Source organism: Lycium barbarum, chromosome 3, assembly GCF_019175385.1.
Source record: "Lycium barbarum isolate Lr01 chromosome 3, ASM1917538v2, whole genome shotgun sequence".
Lineage (NCBI taxonomy): Eukaryota > Viridiplantae > Streptophyta > Magnoliopsida > Solanales > Solanaceae > Lycium > Lycium barbarum.
Window position 1 is genome coordinate 27192936 of NC_083339.1, and position 18566 is coordinate 27211501.

The window sequence follows — 18566 nt, forward strand, 5'->3', positions numbered from 1 at the left end:
CCACGCAAACTTCTCATGGCATCCTCCAAACTTTTGAGCTTTCTATTTATCATTTCATCATTAACTGACCGTGCTTCATTTTCAACTTCGGCATAATGATCCACATCTGTGCGACATTGCCCTTGAATCTGTGTCATGGGTAGAGCTGTGGTATAGGTATACACTGGCGGAACTTGATGTGTATCATGTGTCGGCGGTATGAATTGAGCTTTTGAAGAGGTGGTTGTAAATAGAAAGGGAGCATTTTTGAGTGAGGTGTTCGGAGCGAACTGGCTGAGAAGTGATAAAATAATTTGCTTGGTTAAATTCATCCAAATTTGGGAATGGAGGTGGTACAGGCAAAGTCTGACGAACTCCCTGGGACGGAGTTATATGTGGCGGTGTTTGAGAAAGTGACCGGTTGTGAAGTACCATATGACTTAGTTCGGCAACTCGTCGCTCCAGACGGGCAATGGTCTCCAAACGTGTTTCTGATTCTTTGGAGGATGTGGGATCATTTGTGATCGGTAAACTAAGAGATGGCTCAGATGAAGTGGTTGCATTGATCGAACTTTGCTCCATTTTAGAACGAGTCTTTTTAGTTAACCAGGCGATTAGTAATGAGTCAGAGTCTGATTTCTTGGCTCTAGACCGTGTGAAATATGGATGCTCCGCCAGTTCCCCTTTAGCACAAGTCAACCTTTTTTATTTTGAAAATAAGTTTAAAAGAAAAAAGATAAAACAATGAAAGAAGAAGAAAATGAGTCAGTATACGGTAAGGGCATATTATTGCATATAAACACATTATTGCACATAATACATCGCGTTCTATAATGCAAGGGACCTCTTTATGCCAGAGGTAGGCCTAACGAACATTTAAAGGACAAATATGTTTTTTATGTGTCATTCCATAACTCTTTCTAAAACTATTTACAAGAATAATAAAAATTTATTACATGCCAGTCAACAATACAATTCAAAGTTAATCTAAGATATCTAATACTTCAACTCCACTAATTTCCTTTGGCTGTCTTCAAACCTCCGGCATTAATTTTGGATGCTCCACAACAACCTGCAACAAAAGGTTAGTTTCCTTGAAATATTTATCTATAGAGTATTAGGTCCACATAATCCACATATTTGTCCTTCAAATAATGCACATAAATAGTGAATAGTGTCACTTAGAGTCATAGACTCGTTTGGACATCTGGTAAGGTTGACTAATGAACTTAATACACCAAGGGTATTAAGCCTCCTAGGTTTAAAATGATGCATGTCCCTACAAGGTTTTAGTTTTCGCTCTACCTAGGTAGACTAAGAGTGGTTTTCCTATGACACAAGGCTCCCCCAAGCGGACAACTTGGGAGTGGAAAGTCCGTAGCCGTCGACTGCACCGCCGATCGACTAAATCCACAAGACCAATCCAACTAAAGGGAAATTTAGTAGTGCACGGGCGCAAACTGCGAAGCCGTTTTAAGTGTGTGAATATGTGTGAGTTTTCGAGGAGTGGAAGAAATATGAGCGGAATGCCAGTTTAAGGAAAGCAGTAATATACATATTACATAGAAAATGCACATAAGGAATGGAACAATAAAAAAACATAAAAGCATAAAAAGCAACAATATAGGCAAAATAAAGCAGAACAAACAAAGCATCCAACAAATTATTTATTAACCTAAGTTGTTATGGTTAAACGCCTAAAGTCCCCAGCAGAGTCGCCAAGCTGTCACACCCCATTTTAATAGGGTTAATTTAGGAGTATGACGTATTGGTGATTCCTATTTATTTTTATTTGAGGAGTCGCCACCTAATTAATTTAACGGTGAATTAGGACACTTAGATGCTAACTAAGGCAAAGTTAAAAACTAAACCTTAATTAATAGTCTGCTTAACCAGTGTGATTCTAGGTAAGAGCTCTATATTATCCTAAAGGGAAGGGGTTAGGCATCCTTTAGAATCCGTTAACTTACGGTTATCCGACCAAACTTAGGTTAATTAATCCAGATTGAATATAGTGTTTGAATTTTAAGAAAATAATTTGTAAAATATAGTAGTGCCATTTGAACTGACTGGTAGGAAAACATAATAACTTGCATAAAGGGAATGCTTTAAAAATGAGACTTATAAATACTGTTAAAACTTTGCATGAGAATAGTAATGTTATCTAAAAATAAGACTTACGAAATATAATGTTTTGCGTAAAAAGGGGTTTCAAATGCTATTTATAATAGGACTTGAAAAAGGCTTCAAATAATGACACTACTTAAAACGAGACTAACGATTTGTATAAAAGGATATTCTAAAATGCTAATGGTTTAAATGGAAAGTGGAATAATGCTATTCAAAATTAGTTTTTACGAAATATGATAGTTTGCGTATAAATGGAAGAAAATACGAGTTAGTGCGATGTTTTAATAAATATTTGAAACAAAACTAAACGATGAGGTATTAATTGACTTTGCGTTTTTTAGAAGTATAAACAAAATTATATTTTATTAATTCAGCTAGAAATATGTATAATTTAGATGATCTAAAAAGGTGTTTACAAAAATATTCTTTAATTCCTATTCGCGTGTTAGCGGCGTTTAAAATTTTCAAGATGACAAGAATAGAACATGATTCCTTTAACTCAAAAATAGGAATTTAAGCTATTGAAAAAGATCAATTATTCTAAATGTAAATATTATAGGTATTATAAATAACTTTAATGTAAAAGAAAGAAAATAAGACTTATGGGATCGGTTATTAGATTTTTTTAATTAACTACCCATTGTCAAAATTAAACCTACGAATTAATTGGGATTTATCTAACTAATGAAACAAAACAAAAAAAAGGGTTAGTGGCATAATACAAATTAAATTCACAAAATAAAAAAATAAAGGAGGAGATAATTAAAACAAATGGGCTCAGCCATATTTTAAAATGAGCTGCTGCGGGTATTGTTGTTGGGCTGCGGCCCAACAGCCCTTATTTTGCTGCGTATTTGAGCTGTTGTTGGGCTTCGGCCCGACAGTTTTTTATTCATTTGTTAGGCTGCTGCTGTTACTGTCTATTGTTATGGGCCTCGGCCCAGGACTCCTTTTTATATTTGCTGTGGATGGGCTGATGGAGAATGATTCAAACGGATTTCGTTGGGCTTTTAACCCGACGTCGAATATGGAAGATGAACAAGTCCCTCAGACTCGTATGTGAGGCTCATGCAAAAAAGTAAAAAGGAACGGATTAGTACACGGTCAATGCGTTATATTGGACACTTAGAATATAAACCCAAATAAACCAACGAATTGTGTATATTTTATGTATACTTTAAGTATACCTCCTTGCCCTGACCGAATTGAAAAACATTTATGAACATATGTCGAGGATATTCCCAAATAATCATCGTATAACAGCCAATAAGAAACACAGAATCCACCCATGTTATGAAATATTTTCAACTAACTACGCTGATATGCAAGAGATACTTTGTCGGATCTCACTCTCAAGTTCATAAGTAGCAATTTCAGCATGTGTTGTTTATAGGATAAGAAGTTGTTCCATTTCTTTGACTTACGAATAAAATGAGGACTGTTTTCCATATTTTCATCTTGAGCAAAACAAACAAATCTAAAAAATATATGTATGCATATCTGGATAACTCCTGAAACAGAAGGTATCAAACCATGGAACCCCCTTTTATTTTACAAACAGGTTCGAGATTTTGCATGTGTTTGAATGCATAAGAGATGACCAACAACCCCCTCCCAAAACAGATTCTCAACAAAAAAAAAGAAAAAGAAAGAGATGAAGTACATTCAATCCATAAAAGGGGTTCATATCACCCTTGGATCTTCAAATGAATATTCAGACAGCATCACAGGAATTATGAATCGAGGCTCAATCCCCTACAGTCATCCGACTTCACATGACTTAATGTTTTCATTTCAAGCTTTCAGATTTAATCCCCCAGAGAAACTTATAAACAACATCAGAGAAATGTTAATGTCTAAAGCCAGATTACTCGTGGTTTAAGGCTAAATCATTTTTAACCCATCTAGTCTGCAAGACATATAATGGATTGGAAAGATATTAATTGAGTTGGAGTTAGGATCACAGGTTATGATTTTATCACTATTCTCATTTGAGATCATAATAGGGATGCATCAAATACCCCAATGAGACACTAAGCATAGATGCAGCTGAATATGTATTTAAGGAGATTCCAGATTGGATGACCTTTAGTAAATGATCTGTATAGCATATAAGCATGGTTAATCATGAAGACACATTAACAGTCATGCCAAGCATTATGCTAGGATCAGTTATTGGATTGTACTTGTATATATATCATCAGAATTGTCAAACAAAGTATTGGCTCATATGAATATAAAAGTTTAGAAGGGGGATTGGAACTAGAGATTTGCTTTCAAGACTTCAGGGGGCAAAGAGGAAAGATGTGCAGATGGGGGCATAAGTGGTCAGAATGGCATGCAAAACATGTTCAAACAAATACATATATAAACTAAACAGATATGACCAGTATCAATGCATTACAGACCACCATATATTTCAACTGAATTCACTAGCATACTATTAACAGTTTTAGGATCATTTTGGAATCAAGCTTTTGTTTGAGCATATCTTCAAATTAGTGTAAGAAAAACAAGTAGGGAGTATCCATTAGAGAACTAAGACATACTACTCAGCACAAAGCAACTCAAAACAGTTTATTCATCAGACTTAAATGAATATTAATACTAGACAGCCGTGTTGGAGTTTCAGCACCACTTCAAGTTAATTTTTTTGTTTTTGTTTTGGACACTACTTCTATCCTGGTAACAGAACAAACAACAGATAACAGCAAAACCAAGTTTTAAGCTGATAATGGGTAGGAACCAGATCAATATATGCCTTGCATCCCAAACAAAAGAGTAACATCTGAATCTTGCTATACAGTAACTAACCGATTAATCCTAACAAGAATATTACATAAATCATGATGAACTTAAACAAAACGAAAGTAAACTAACAACGCACAACCATATGAAACAGCAAACTACATCATATCAGCACTTTAAGCATACCCTAATAATAATTAAAACTAAACACCAGACTAATCATATAATCACATTATGTGCAAGAACTGAAAAATAACTGCAACAGAAGGAGTTTACTGACCTTCTTCGGGCGCAGCGAAGTGAGGCGAGGGTCTCGAATCTACACTCAATTATTATGAAATCTAAGCTTGACTCTGCTCAGATTCGCAACGGCAACAAGGGCCAAAACAACAGGTGATTTAGTATTTCAAACGAAACTCAAGAAAATGTTTTAGAGCGAAAAAGAAGGTTGTTCTTCTCCTTTAAGGTGATTGGAAAACTTTAATTCTTGGGGCTTTCGTGACCAGAAAGAGAAAAATGAAATTTCAGATTCTTTAGGGTTTTCGATTTTAATCTTTAAAAGGTTTCTACCGCTAAATCCAACTTATCATCCGTGTTCCCCTCTCCAAAAATCCCCCTCCGATAATTTATAGATCTTGTTGAAGGAAGGAATGAGGAGTGGGAGTGTCAGAGGAGGATGATGATGAACGAGAGGAACGGGTGGTGTGACGAAGTGGGGGACAAAGTGAAATGGTGTGACAGTGGCGTGATGGTGTCGTGCGCGTGGTGGGAACAGAGGTATGGGTGTGACAGAGGGGTGTCAGTCGTAGTGGGGAACAGGGAGGCGTGGGGCGGCAGATGATAACGTGGGAGATGGCAGGGAGCGGCGGATGGGGGTCACGTGGTGAATGGGTGAAGTCGGAGGTATGGTGGAGGTAACGTGGTGACGACGGTGGTGATGGTGGTGATAATCGACGGGAAGGTGGAGAGGCGGAGAAGGAGAGGAAACAGAGTGAAGAAGGAGGCGGGTGAAAAAATGAGAGGAAACCTAAGGGTTTCCCCCTTTTTTGGACGAAATGGGTCGGACCCAGTCCATAAATGGACTGGGTCAATTTTTTAGATCGAGTATTAAGAGAATAGACTAATAAATTAAAACACGAATGATTCTAAAAACTGAGATAAGAGATATGGACTAGTCCAAAAATATTAGGGGTTAATCGGACTTTGATTTGGGGTCCGGTAAGTCAAAATACGGATCGAGTGCAAAGAATAGTTTGGCTTCTAAATTTAAATAAAAGACCTGTCTAAATAACTTGTGTTAAATATTTCTCAATGCAAAATATGCAATCTTCAATGCTCGGATAAAAGTGGCGTTGTACTAGCCGTGCAATAATATTCCGACAATTCGCATTGAAATAAATACTATTGTTTAATTATGCAAAGATAAATGCTATGCGTGTGCGTAAGCTGGTAAAATACTGAAATAATAAAAAATTATGAATTATGATGATGATAATAATAATAATAATAATAATAATAATAATAATAATAATAATAATAATAATAATAATAATAATAATAATAACGGTAATATAATAATGAAGTGCCGGTACTGATTAGAGGCTGATAATTCAATAAAAAATAACTATATATATATATTTTAATTTTTCTAAAAATATTAGAGGCGTAAATAGGTATTTTGGAAGAGAGGCGGGACAAAATTGGGTGTCAACAATATATATGGAGAGAGAGAGAGAGAAAGAGAGAGAGAGAGAGAGAGAGAGAGAGAGAGAGAGAGAGTCGCTTGTTGATGAAAATGCTATCTCATAACAGGTTCGGAGTTGTAACGACCTTATGTCACTTCGACAGATTTAGGATGTACTCTTATCATATTCATGCATTGCATATAGATACATATATATACGTCACTCTGACAGATTTAGGATGTAAATCTGTCAGAGTGACGTAAGGTCGTTACACCTCCGAACCTCGTTATGAAATAGCATTTTCATCAATAAGTGAGTCTATGACTCATACTGAATCTGAAGAAGGACTTATTGAAAATAACATTCTAGAACATGAATCAACATGGAACATTCCTAGATACTAAGAACATAATCATTATGGCATAACATTACGTTTATGTTTCGTTCATAAGGATCATGCCAAAAGAAGCAAAGTTAGCCTTAACATACCTCAAGTCGTCAACAAAATCCCACAATGAAACTGTTGGGCTAGTATTCCAATCTCCTTAGTCACTACGGTACACCTAGCAACCAACAATACAACAACAATCTCATATAAGTCTCTTTAATTCCACATCATTACTCACCCCAAGATTTACATCAAAAAAACCCAATGTGTGCCTTGTATACAACATTTATACACTTTCTTCTTCCAATTATACCAAGTATAACATCCTCAATACAATCGCAACACCAACTATTATCCTTACAACAAGGTGTTAGCTTAAAAACACATTTACAACATGACTCAATTTAGATTACATCTCAACATAAACTCAAATTCATATTTGAACCTTTCTTCCAACTCATTTCCCTCCAAACCTAGCATAACCATTATATAAACTCATAAATGTGGAGTTAAGATAAAATCTTACCTCAAAACTCAAGAACACATCAATTCCAAGAGTTCTTCACCTTGAAGTATCCTCCAAAACCGCTATCAAGAGGAGAAAGAAGCTTCCATATTCACTTTAGAAGCTTTAAACACATAATCTTCTCTTTAGATCCTTGATTTCACTTAGGGGTTTGATAGATATGTTGGAGAGAACTTTCTAGATGGTTAGAGATCAGGGGAAGTGGAGAAAATGAAATAAAATGAGGGATACACAAATTATATAAAAAAAAAATTGTAGCCGACTTAAAAACATGGCCATAGATATGGACCATATTTTAATATATGGTACGTATTTTGGTCCTTAATTTCCAGGCCAAATATTACCCTCTCTGCCTAAGGAAATACGGAAGGTATTTAAAAATATGATCCGTATTTCCAAAGTACAGTCCCTATATTACACTGCCCAAAATCAGTTCCGACAAAACATATTCTATTCGATTCATTCATCCTCTAATCCTTCCAACACATGCCCATAAGTAACTTAAACCTTCGTATACTCAATATGAACACGTCTAATCTCATATATCCTCAAAAATAATTCCGCTTTCTGAATCTATAGCAACCAACTCATGAAGAAACTTAACCATGGATTGAACTTCAATTATCAAGGAAATCCCAATTTCAACCTAGGGCTAAAACCCCCAATTTTCCCATCTCAAATCATGATTTTACCACTAATTAATAGTAGGAACTAAGGGATATTAACAAGATAAAGGTTAGATTCTTACCCTCAAGCTTAGATGAGCGAATTCCACTTGAAATCACTCTAATCCTAACTCTAGAACTTGAAATACGAAAATGAGAAAATGATTTCAAAGCTGGGGATTAAATTCACTATTTAGCCCAATCCTTCATCGTGATCGTGATCTTGCTCATCTGCGACCTAGCCCAGCTGGGTTCATCACGATCACGGGACCAATCATGATATAGCGATGACTCGCGACTCACCCAACGCTAACCCCGTGCCTCCTCACGATAGCGAAAGATGCCACACGATCGCGATGACCTGTGCTATCGAGGCGCGCGATCGCAACCCTTCTTTGCCATCACGAAGAAGGAAACTTGCAACTGAACACCATATGTTTCTGGTGTTCTCTCAACTTGGTTTTGACACCTGAAACTCACCCGAAACCCCAGAGACACAAATCAATTTTGCATTTCAGTCATAAAACACGCTACGAACTCGCTCGCGCACTTAGTTTTTCCAAAAGAGGTCGACTTGACCCGGGGTTGACCAAGGTCAACTCCAAAACTATAAATCCTCATAATCCCAACCAATGACTCCAAACACGTTTAACTAAAAGTCAACTATTGGTCAAAGCTTTTTCCCAAATCAAAGTTAAGATCTCAGAACTAGGATTTCCTCTCCGATACTAGTCTAATTGCTTTGATAACCATACCACCCAACCCCGTAATTCAAATACGCTAAAATAAGGCTAAGGGAATTGTTGTTTGGGAAAAATAGTTAAAATCATCAAAACTACCTAACGGGTCATTACACAATCCACTATTTAAATACATGTTTGTCCTCGAACGTTAAAAGAAAGGAAGTACCTGAATCGATGAAAAGCTAGGGATATCTACTCTGCATGTCCGACTCGGTCTCCCAATTAGTCTCCTCAATAGGACAATGCTTCCATTGAACCTTCATCGAAGCTATCTTTTTTGACTTACTTTTGAATCTGACTAGCAATCGGGTCATCCTCAAAGGTCAAATTCTGATCAAGCAACACAGAATCCCACTGAATGATATGAGAACCATCCGAATTGTACTTCTTAAGCATTGAAACATGAAAAACGAGACGAACACCCGATAGGCCAGGTGTCAAAGTGAACTTATAGAATACGTCACCCATATGCTGAACAATCTCAAAAGGGACAATATACATCTGACTCAACTTCCCCTTCTTCCGGAACATTATCACACCTTTCATTGGTGAAACCTTCAACAAAATCCGCTCACCAACCACGAACTAAGTCATGAACCTTTCGTCCGCATAACTCTTTTGTCTACTCTGAGTCGTGAGAAGCCTCTCTTGAATCAACTTGACTTTGTCCAAGGAATCCCGTAACAAATATGTACCCCAAGGCCTAACCTACACCTCCTACAATACAATGCATCAAACGGGGCCATCTCAATTCTTGAGTGGTAATTATTGTTGTTAGAAAACTTCGCAAAGAATAAGAATTAATCCCGATAGCTATAAAAATCAATCACACAAGCCCGTAACATATCCTCCAGAACCTGAATAGTCCGCTCGGATTGACCATCGGTCTTAGGGTGGAATGTTGTACTGAGCTCCACCCGGGTACCCAACTCCTTCTGCATAGACCGCCAAAAATGAGATGTAAACTGCATCCCTCGATCCGAAATGATAGAAAAGGACACCCGATGCAAACGAACTATCTCCCCGATGTAGATTTTGGCTAATTTCTTTGAATTGTAAGTAGTCTAAACCAGTATGAAGTAAGCGGACTTAGTCAACCGGTTCACAATGACCCAAATGGCATCAAACTTCCCTAAGGTTTATGTTAATCCTATCACAAAGTCCATAGCAATCCACTCTCACTTCCACTCGGGAATGGGCATCCACTGAGTAATCCCACCAGGCTTTTAGTGCTCGTACTTAATTTGTTGGCAATTCAAACACCGAGAAATAAATTCTACAATGTTCATCTTCATATTACACCTCCAATAAGGTTGTTTCAGATCCCGATACATCTTCGTAGCCCCTGGACGAATAGGGTACCCCGAATATGAGCCTCATCTACGATCAATCTAGTCATATTCCCACTAGGGGAACACATACGCGACCCTTTGATTGATCCTCAAAATACCCTCATCATCTAGAACTGTCTCTTAGGCGTTTCCTTGCAACACCTTGTCCCGAATCTTGCACAACTTTGCATCATCCAACTGTCGAGCCCTAATCTGCTCCAATAAATAAGACCGTGCCTCCACACAAGCTAGAACCTCTCTAGGTTCCGAAATATCAAATCTCACCATGCTATTTGTCAAGGACTGAACATCCATAGCCAATGGAAGCTTTCCAACCTGTAACCAAGCTAGGGTATCCATGCTCACTGACTCCAACCCAGGGCATCTGCCACTGCATTGGCCTTGGTCGGATGATAGAAAATGGTCATATCATAGTCCTTGAGCAACTCCAACCATCTCTATTGCCTCAAATTGAGATCCTTCTGATTGAATATGTGTTGAGGACTCCGACGATCAGTAAACACCTCACAATGTACACCATAGATATAATGCCTCCAAATCTTCAAAGCTAAGACCACCGCCGGCAACTAAGTCATGAGTGGGATAATTCTTCTTGTGCACCTTTAACTGCCTCAAAGCAAAGGCTATGACCTTTCATTTATGCATCAAAACACACCCAAGTCTGATCCGTGAAGTATCTCAATGGTAAAGCCCTCTCCCTCTACTAGTAAAGTCAAAATCGGGGCTGAAGTCAACAAAGTCTTGAGCTTTTAAAATCTCGCCTCACACTCATCCGACCATTGGAAAGCCATATTCTTCTGAGTCAATTTGGTCAAGAGAGATGGAATAGATGAGAAACGCTCCACAAAACGTCGATAGAGCTAGCGAGGCCAATGAAACTCTGAATCTCGGTGACTTAAGTAGGTCTAACCCAATCGCGAGCCACCTCTGTCTTCTTAGGATCCACCATGATACCATCCTTGGATGCTACATGTCCCAAAAATGCCACGGAACTAAGCCAAATCTCACACTTCAAGAACTTAGTGTAGAGTTGCTTCTCCTTCAAAATCCCAAGTGCAATCCTCAAATGTTACTCGTGCTCCTCTTTACTCTGAGAGTAAATCAGAATATCATTATTAAAGACGATCACAAAAGAATCCAAGTACAATCTGAAAGCACCATATATCAAGTCCATAAAGGTTGTTGGGGAATTGGTCAGCCCAAAGGACATGACCAAAAACTCCAATCTAGGAACTCTGGGCATGGCTAACGTATCAGTCTTGGCATGAACATCCGAGATAGCATGATAAGGAGACAACCAAAACATGCCTCGAACAATGTTAAAATCTACCATGTCTAGAATCTTCAAATCAGTCCAAGTGTCATATCCCATCAAAGTAACAACACAGGATCAATATACCACGTACACCACTACGGAGTCCCCAATTGGAGTAGAAATATTAATAGAAAAATCAAGCAACTCACGTAGCATATCCAGACCTGAAGCAACATAAGTAGATACATAAGAGTAGGTAGAGACTTGGTAAAATAATTTCACAGTTGACCGACGACAGACCGAAATAGTACCTGTGATAACTGCATCAGAAGCCTCAGCCCTGGCCTACTAAGGAAAGCATAGAAATAACCTCGTTCACACTCGGACTGTGTACCTCCACGACCACCACGGCTTGACTGAACTCCACCCCAAGCTGACTGAGAACTGCCCCTACTAGACACTGATGACCACCTATGCTAGGCTGCGAACCCTCTCTATCAGAATATCCGCCCCCTCTAGCTGGCAGTGCTGGATGTCTAGGTGCCTGAACCGGAGAACCATGTTGGTCTCCACCCTGTCTAAGTTTAGGGCACTCCCTCTTGAAATGCCCTGGGTCACCATACTCGAAATATGCCCTGCCAAACATAGGTTGCTGAATAAATACAGAAGAACCTGAATGACCCCCACGATCTGACTGTCGTGTATATGAACCTCGAGATGTCTGCCAAGAACTGAACTCACTATACCAAGAAGAACCACCCGCTGAAATCTAAAGTGTGGACTAAATAAGACAATTGGAATTACAATTGGAATGGTAATGATGACATCCCACCCACCCCCCCCACCCCCTTCCTAGGAGAGAAGCCACTGAAACCACCAACTCTTTTAAATATTTTTGTCATCACCCCTATCATGTGCCTGCCACCTCACTGACTCGACCTCCTTGGCATGATTCACCAGTTCCTAAAATAAAGCCCCATAAGCCACTACCTACAACATCGCCAATCGAAGCGGAAGGGCCAACCCTTAAACAAACCACCTCATCCTCTCTGTCTTAGTGGGGAGCAACAACACAGTATAACGGGCCAAAGCATAAAATTGAGACTCATACTCCGCAACAGATAACCCTCTCTGCTACAAGGCAGAGAACTCATCTCTCCTCCTGTCTCTCATGATACGAGGACCATACTTCTCTAGGAAGACCTAATAGAATCGAGTACATGTCAAAGGAGGTGACTGTTGACACCTAATTTTTGTCCTCCTATAATTTATTTTAATTTATCAGAGTCCTTGGATAACAAATAAAGCAAACCAGGCGTCTTAAAGAGTTTAAATAATTTTATAAAATTACTCAAGTCAATATTATACTCCTTCAAATTGATAAAGAGATCTTTATGGCATTATAAATTATTTAGAAATTAATTGGTATTTATGGTATTCATGAAATATTTTGTTAGGATTAACCAAAGGCAAAATAGTTTTTGAATAACTATTCACTTAATCGCTAAATTGTCAAAAAGACAAATTAACTATTTCCTTTAAATCCAAGGAACTTGAGTAATTAAGAGAATTGACCATTTGCCCTTCAACCTTTAATTCTGTGTGTTTGCATAATTGTTTGAAATAAAATAAAACTGTTTTAGTGCATTAGATTAATTAATCAATTAGAGGGTCATTATTGCAAAATTGGTTTTTATTACTAATTGTTTACACTATGGCCACAATCAAATTGACCAATTCATATTTTAAGACAATTAGGGTCATTTTTGCAAAGTTAGACTTTGAATGGCCTTAATTGAAATGACCAAATCCATTGGCAAATTAATTGAGGTCATTAGTGCAAATCTAGCTTTAATTGGTTAATTAGGATAAATGAGGTCACAATTGAAATAATTAATTGGATTGAGATTAACTAAGGACATTATTGCAATTAGTTAACACAAAGGCCATAATTGCAGCACTCATTTAGATTTAAAACCAATTGAGGCTATACTTTCAAATCAAGGTTGTTTAAATAATTAGACGTGTTTTAAAATTAATTAAAAATACGAATCATGCCCTAATTTCTATAATGTGATCAATAATCGATATTTTAGCATTTTTATCTATCCATTTTGCCCCTCGTACACATATTTACACCTAGTATACGCAAATATACGTGTGGGATATATGTTTGTAGGGCCTCCTCCCATTCTTTTAAATTATGGACCAGGTCCAGTCCAAACATGGATTGACCCGGCCCAAAATGCGCAGAACAAGAAGGGTAATACCCCCCTCTGATTCTCATTTCATACCAAACAAACCTTATACCCCCCTCTCTCTCCTCTCACCCTTTCCCCTTTAGGAAACCCTAGCCGCCGCCTTACACCCCTCTTCTCTTTCATCCCAAAAACGGCAACGACACAGAGATGGCAGCGTTTGCGCAGTCTCGTACCATCTATTTCAAGCTAACAATTAATGCTTCAACATTGTTTCACTCAAAACCGTCCAAACGCAGTATTAGTCTTCATTTATTTTGCTTTTCTTCTTTATTTTTCAAATCAAAATGGGGATTTCTGTATTCTGTTGTTATATTGTATTCATTAAAGCTTGATTTTCATTCGTTCTCTAAGGTTGGAATCGGATCGACCCAGAATGGGTCATATCTGACCGTATATGTGTGATGCCTTTAGATCTTGGCCGTTAATTTCATGCCTTGAGTGTTTGCACTTGAAAACCCAGTTTGCACCACATCGAAATGTTTAGGTCTTTTGATAGGTTTGGGGTTCTATAAATAGAATTCCAACCCTCTCTATCAAAAGGAGAGAGAAGAAAGGGGGGGGGGGGGTGGGGGGGAAGAAGAAAAAAAAGTTTTGAACACACGCATCTTGAATTTTGAGTGAATAACTCAAAAATTTGAGCTCTCAGTTTAAAATTTTCAAGAATTAACTGTTAAAGTAGAGTCTATTTAGTCCAAATATTTATTTAGTTACTTGTTTTCTTGTATTTTGGGGCTGGGTCTTGAGATTGGAAGCACAAGGTTTCCAAATTCATTCTTGACAAGGGTTGTACATAAAAAAGGTAACATTTTATCTTGTCTTTGCTCTTTTAGTTCATGTTTTTACTTAGCTGTGATGTAGTATGCCCTGTTAGTTAGTAATTAGTTTAAATGATTAGCTGCTTAAGCATGATTATTGTCCTGGCATGTGTTTGAGTTTGTGGGGGAATAGCATACCTTATTTTGGACAGTATGCTTGAAGGAAGCTTGTTTTAGTTATTTAGATAATCAATGTAGTGCCACATGATTGCTTGAGTGCTAACTTGGGATTGTATAAACTGTTAATGAGGATGTTTTAGACCTAACTATCTCTCTTTTATGTTGCTTGAATCATGGTTTAACTAACTAATGTGAGCAATGCTTAACTATGAGAATCAATATAAGTGATGTGAGTGACCTCTGGGGATACTATCTGGTTCTGTTGGAACCCTTTAATCATTAATGCTTAGACTACAAGACCTTATTAGCTTAAGATAGGTGAAATTGAATTAACTCATTTGAATTAATTTGGAAGATTTATTGGTTTATTGGTTCAAGTACACTGATTTGGGAATTCTAAACCTACTGCTGATCTAAAGATGCTTGTTCTTTTGTCATGTTGATTAAATAGGTCATGGCTAGACCAAGTAGAGAGTTATAATTGATCCAAAATAGGGGTTAATAGGTCTAAACATGCTTATGTCAGTCTTAAGATGTGATCAAGGGGCTAAAATGTAATTAAATGGGGCCTGATTGCTTTAAGTGAGTGTAGACTTGTCTAAATGTGCCTAAGTCTGATGGATCCCCTTTGAAATGAATTAAAAGATTGGTCCTGATGTAATCTGGTTAGTGCGTTAGCATAATGTCCCTATGAAATCAAATAGAGTTAAAACAGGAAGATAGGGAGGTTCTCAAGCTAAACTAATTAGGGTTAATCTCAAATAATGCCTGTTTGTTAAATGAAAAAATGAAAACCTATATGCTATATCCATGCTTGAATTACTTGAGTCATTGATCTGAATTCTGATAGTCTATTGATATGGATGTAGTGTCATCATTTAGTTATTTCTGCTTGTTTGCACCTCTGATAATACTGTTTGTATGTTTAGTCATGACTATTTAGTTGATATATACCTTTGTGATTTACTGGAATAAGATTTATGATATGGTTTGGCCAGTTGAATGCTGAAAATAGCCTGTGATGGCTTTGAGAAACTAAAGTGATCTAAGGAACAATGTGATAACACTTTGACTCATTCTGTGTATCTATGGGAACTCAATTAGGTCTTAGTGATGAAAATGATCCTTACCTGTGCTAAAATGATCCTGGCTGCTTGTAAACCTTTGCATTTGTACTTTTTTGAACAGTTAGTTACAAACAGCTTAAAAACAGAGTTCTTATGATCACTAGAGACTAAGAGTAAGCCAAAGCCACACGACCTGGATGAGTCTTTTTTAGAAAGGTGCTCTGGAGAGAGTTAAGGGAGACCCAAGCAACTGCTTGATTCATAACACCTTCCCTCCACATAAAGGGCACCATGGCACTTCCATGGTCTATGGGGGCATGCTTGCTGCATAAGACCCACATGGTGATCATATGATCTCAAAAGCACAGAACTGGAATCAGAGATGTATTAATGAATGATTTGTTGAGATTAATTAAGAATTTTAAGTGCACAATGTGTTTAAGTCAGGCATAAAATAGGGATTTAAAAGAAGTTTGAAAATTTGAATATTGAGTGCTGAACCATTAAGGATCTTTGGAGTCCTATGATTCTTTTGTTGTTAGCATTCTGTTAGAGGAGCACGCTTGTCTTTCTTTACATCCTCTCCATCTTTCCTGGGCTTGCATTTACAATATGAGTCTTGCAGATTCTTGTCATATATTGCTATCACTAGACAAACTTAACTGAATTTTAAAGGGATGATCCTGTATCATTTTCATGTACTCAGTCTTACCTGCACTTGATTTTGCTTGTGCTGCTATTGGTTTTTGTCTGCAATAGATTTGCTCTACATGGTACCTCACCCTGAATACAGTCATTTGGACTAGAAGAATCCTGACTTTGTCTTCTTAGTTATGCCCATGCCATGTCTACTTATATCACAAATGTCTCTCTACATACCATTATATTTTGCATATGGTCATTCAGACTCAACCATGGTTCAACCTATGTATATGCTTGCTTGATTGTGCATAAGTCCTATACATATCCTTTATACTGTTGTCATTGTGTGAGTCATCCTGTATCATCTTTATGTGCCAAGACCTGCAATTTGTTTTGTTTAAGTCATATATGTGTGCCTAAGTTGCAACTGCTTTCTCCACAAATTACAATGTCTTGCCTATGATGATGTATACACAGAAGGGATTTGGTTTTGTATCTATAATACCAATTTGCATTTCCATGGATACCCTGTCTTGTATGCCCCATTTCCTGACTAGCCTGTTACTGCTTCTTTAGAACTTGTCGTTGCATAATCTGTTCTGTTGCTGGGAAATACTTGTTCTGTCCACATTGGCATTACTTAGAATTTATGAGACTATCCCATTTGTCTAAATAGAACCTGCAGTCATGTAAAAGTGTTACAATCTAAGCATTAATGTTAATATATGGCTATATAACCTTATTTGGTTGGGTACTTGTTTAATTAATCCATATCTGAGCATAATCCCTATAGAAAATTAGGAATTAGTTATAATATAAAGGGAAAGAGTTTGGTCCATCAGATTGAAAAGTGAGCTCCGGGACCTGCCTAAAAGCTGAACATACATACGATGCACATTAGGCTGCCAGAAAAAGGAAGGTATTCATTAGGTATGTACATGATATACACTAGATACACGCTTTGATTGGATTTCTGTTTGAAAGAAAGATGGGCCAAGCCCAATAAGAATAGCAAACCGCTTCAAAAATCCAGAAATAATAAGGCTTTAAATATGGCTTACTTTATTACTAGGGCCCAATATGGTATATTTGTGTGTACATTGTTTCTGTTTTGCGGTTTGTATCTGCGTATATGTATGTGTGTATTGCATATGTATAATTATGCATGTGATAAGTTTAGTAAATAAAAACTAACCAAGTCCCGTTTCTTTCTCCTCCTCCTCTACTGCGTGGCCATTCGGGTCAGGTCCGGCCTTAGGCCAAAGGCCCAACAAGCAAAATTCTTTCAAAAATGCATATCGAGTCCGAAGAGAAATGGAAGCTAACATAAATGCAAAGAAGGCCCAGCCATGGGTGAAAATGGCCAACTAGGGGCTTGGTAAGCCCCTAGCCTTCCATTCTCCTTATTTATTTATTTATTTATTTATTTATTTATTTATTTATTTATGATTTCTTGGTACGATTTGGTTGTAGTTGTGTATTTGTATGAACTTGTAAGAAACTCATAAATTATATTGGAATCTTTATTGTTTGAACTAGTAGTCTTAGGACAACAGTGCTTACGCCGTTTAGTAGACTTTAGGTCCCCAACACGAGTTCTCTTTTCAAAACCCGCTTAATATAAATATAATTTTGAAGACAAAAATGGGAGAAAACTATTCATTAGTGCCAATTTTGAAAACAGACGAGTACAAACAGATAAAAAAATCTTTCAAAACTGTGACATGGCCAAGAAATAAACCCAACCAGATTTTAAGGCTAATATGCTAGGTGTTGGATTTTAAAACAAAACATTTTGAGCCAAGCAAAAAATAATCAAGAAAAACTCATGAATTTTGGGCCAAATTTATGGGTCGTGTATTAACAGTAAAAGGGGAAATGCTTTGGGCCAAGCCCAATTGAGTTTTAAACTATAAATAACTGGGCTGAGCCCAGAAAGAATAGGATCCGTATTAGTCGTATAATTTTGTTTTGAAAAAGTTAAACAAGTCCGTTTGGCCCATTGAAATCAGATAATCCCGCCATTTCATAATCACAAGTATTTGTAAATAACTGTGCCTTTGTAAACGAAGTCTCATAAGGTGTTCTAAAACGTATTAAACGGATTGATCCGAGCCATATGAGTTAAGCATGAACAAAACATACTTACATTTCTCACTTGAAGTATAAAAAATTCTTCACATCTTTTAT

At 37.3% G+C, this 18566-nt stretch overlaps 1 long non-coding RNA gene across 1 annotated transcript; it reads left to right on the forward strand.

The window, feature by feature from the left end:
- Window positions 1-13771: 13771 nt before the first annotated feature.
- On the forward strand, window positions 13772-17911 carry LOC132630856 (uncharacterized). Its single transcript, XR_009578714.1, has 2 exons — window positions 13772-13967; window positions 17623-17911. It is a non-coding gene; the product is annotated as an uncharacterized LOC132630856 (long non-coding RNA).
- Window positions 17912-18566: the final 655 nt, after the last annotated feature.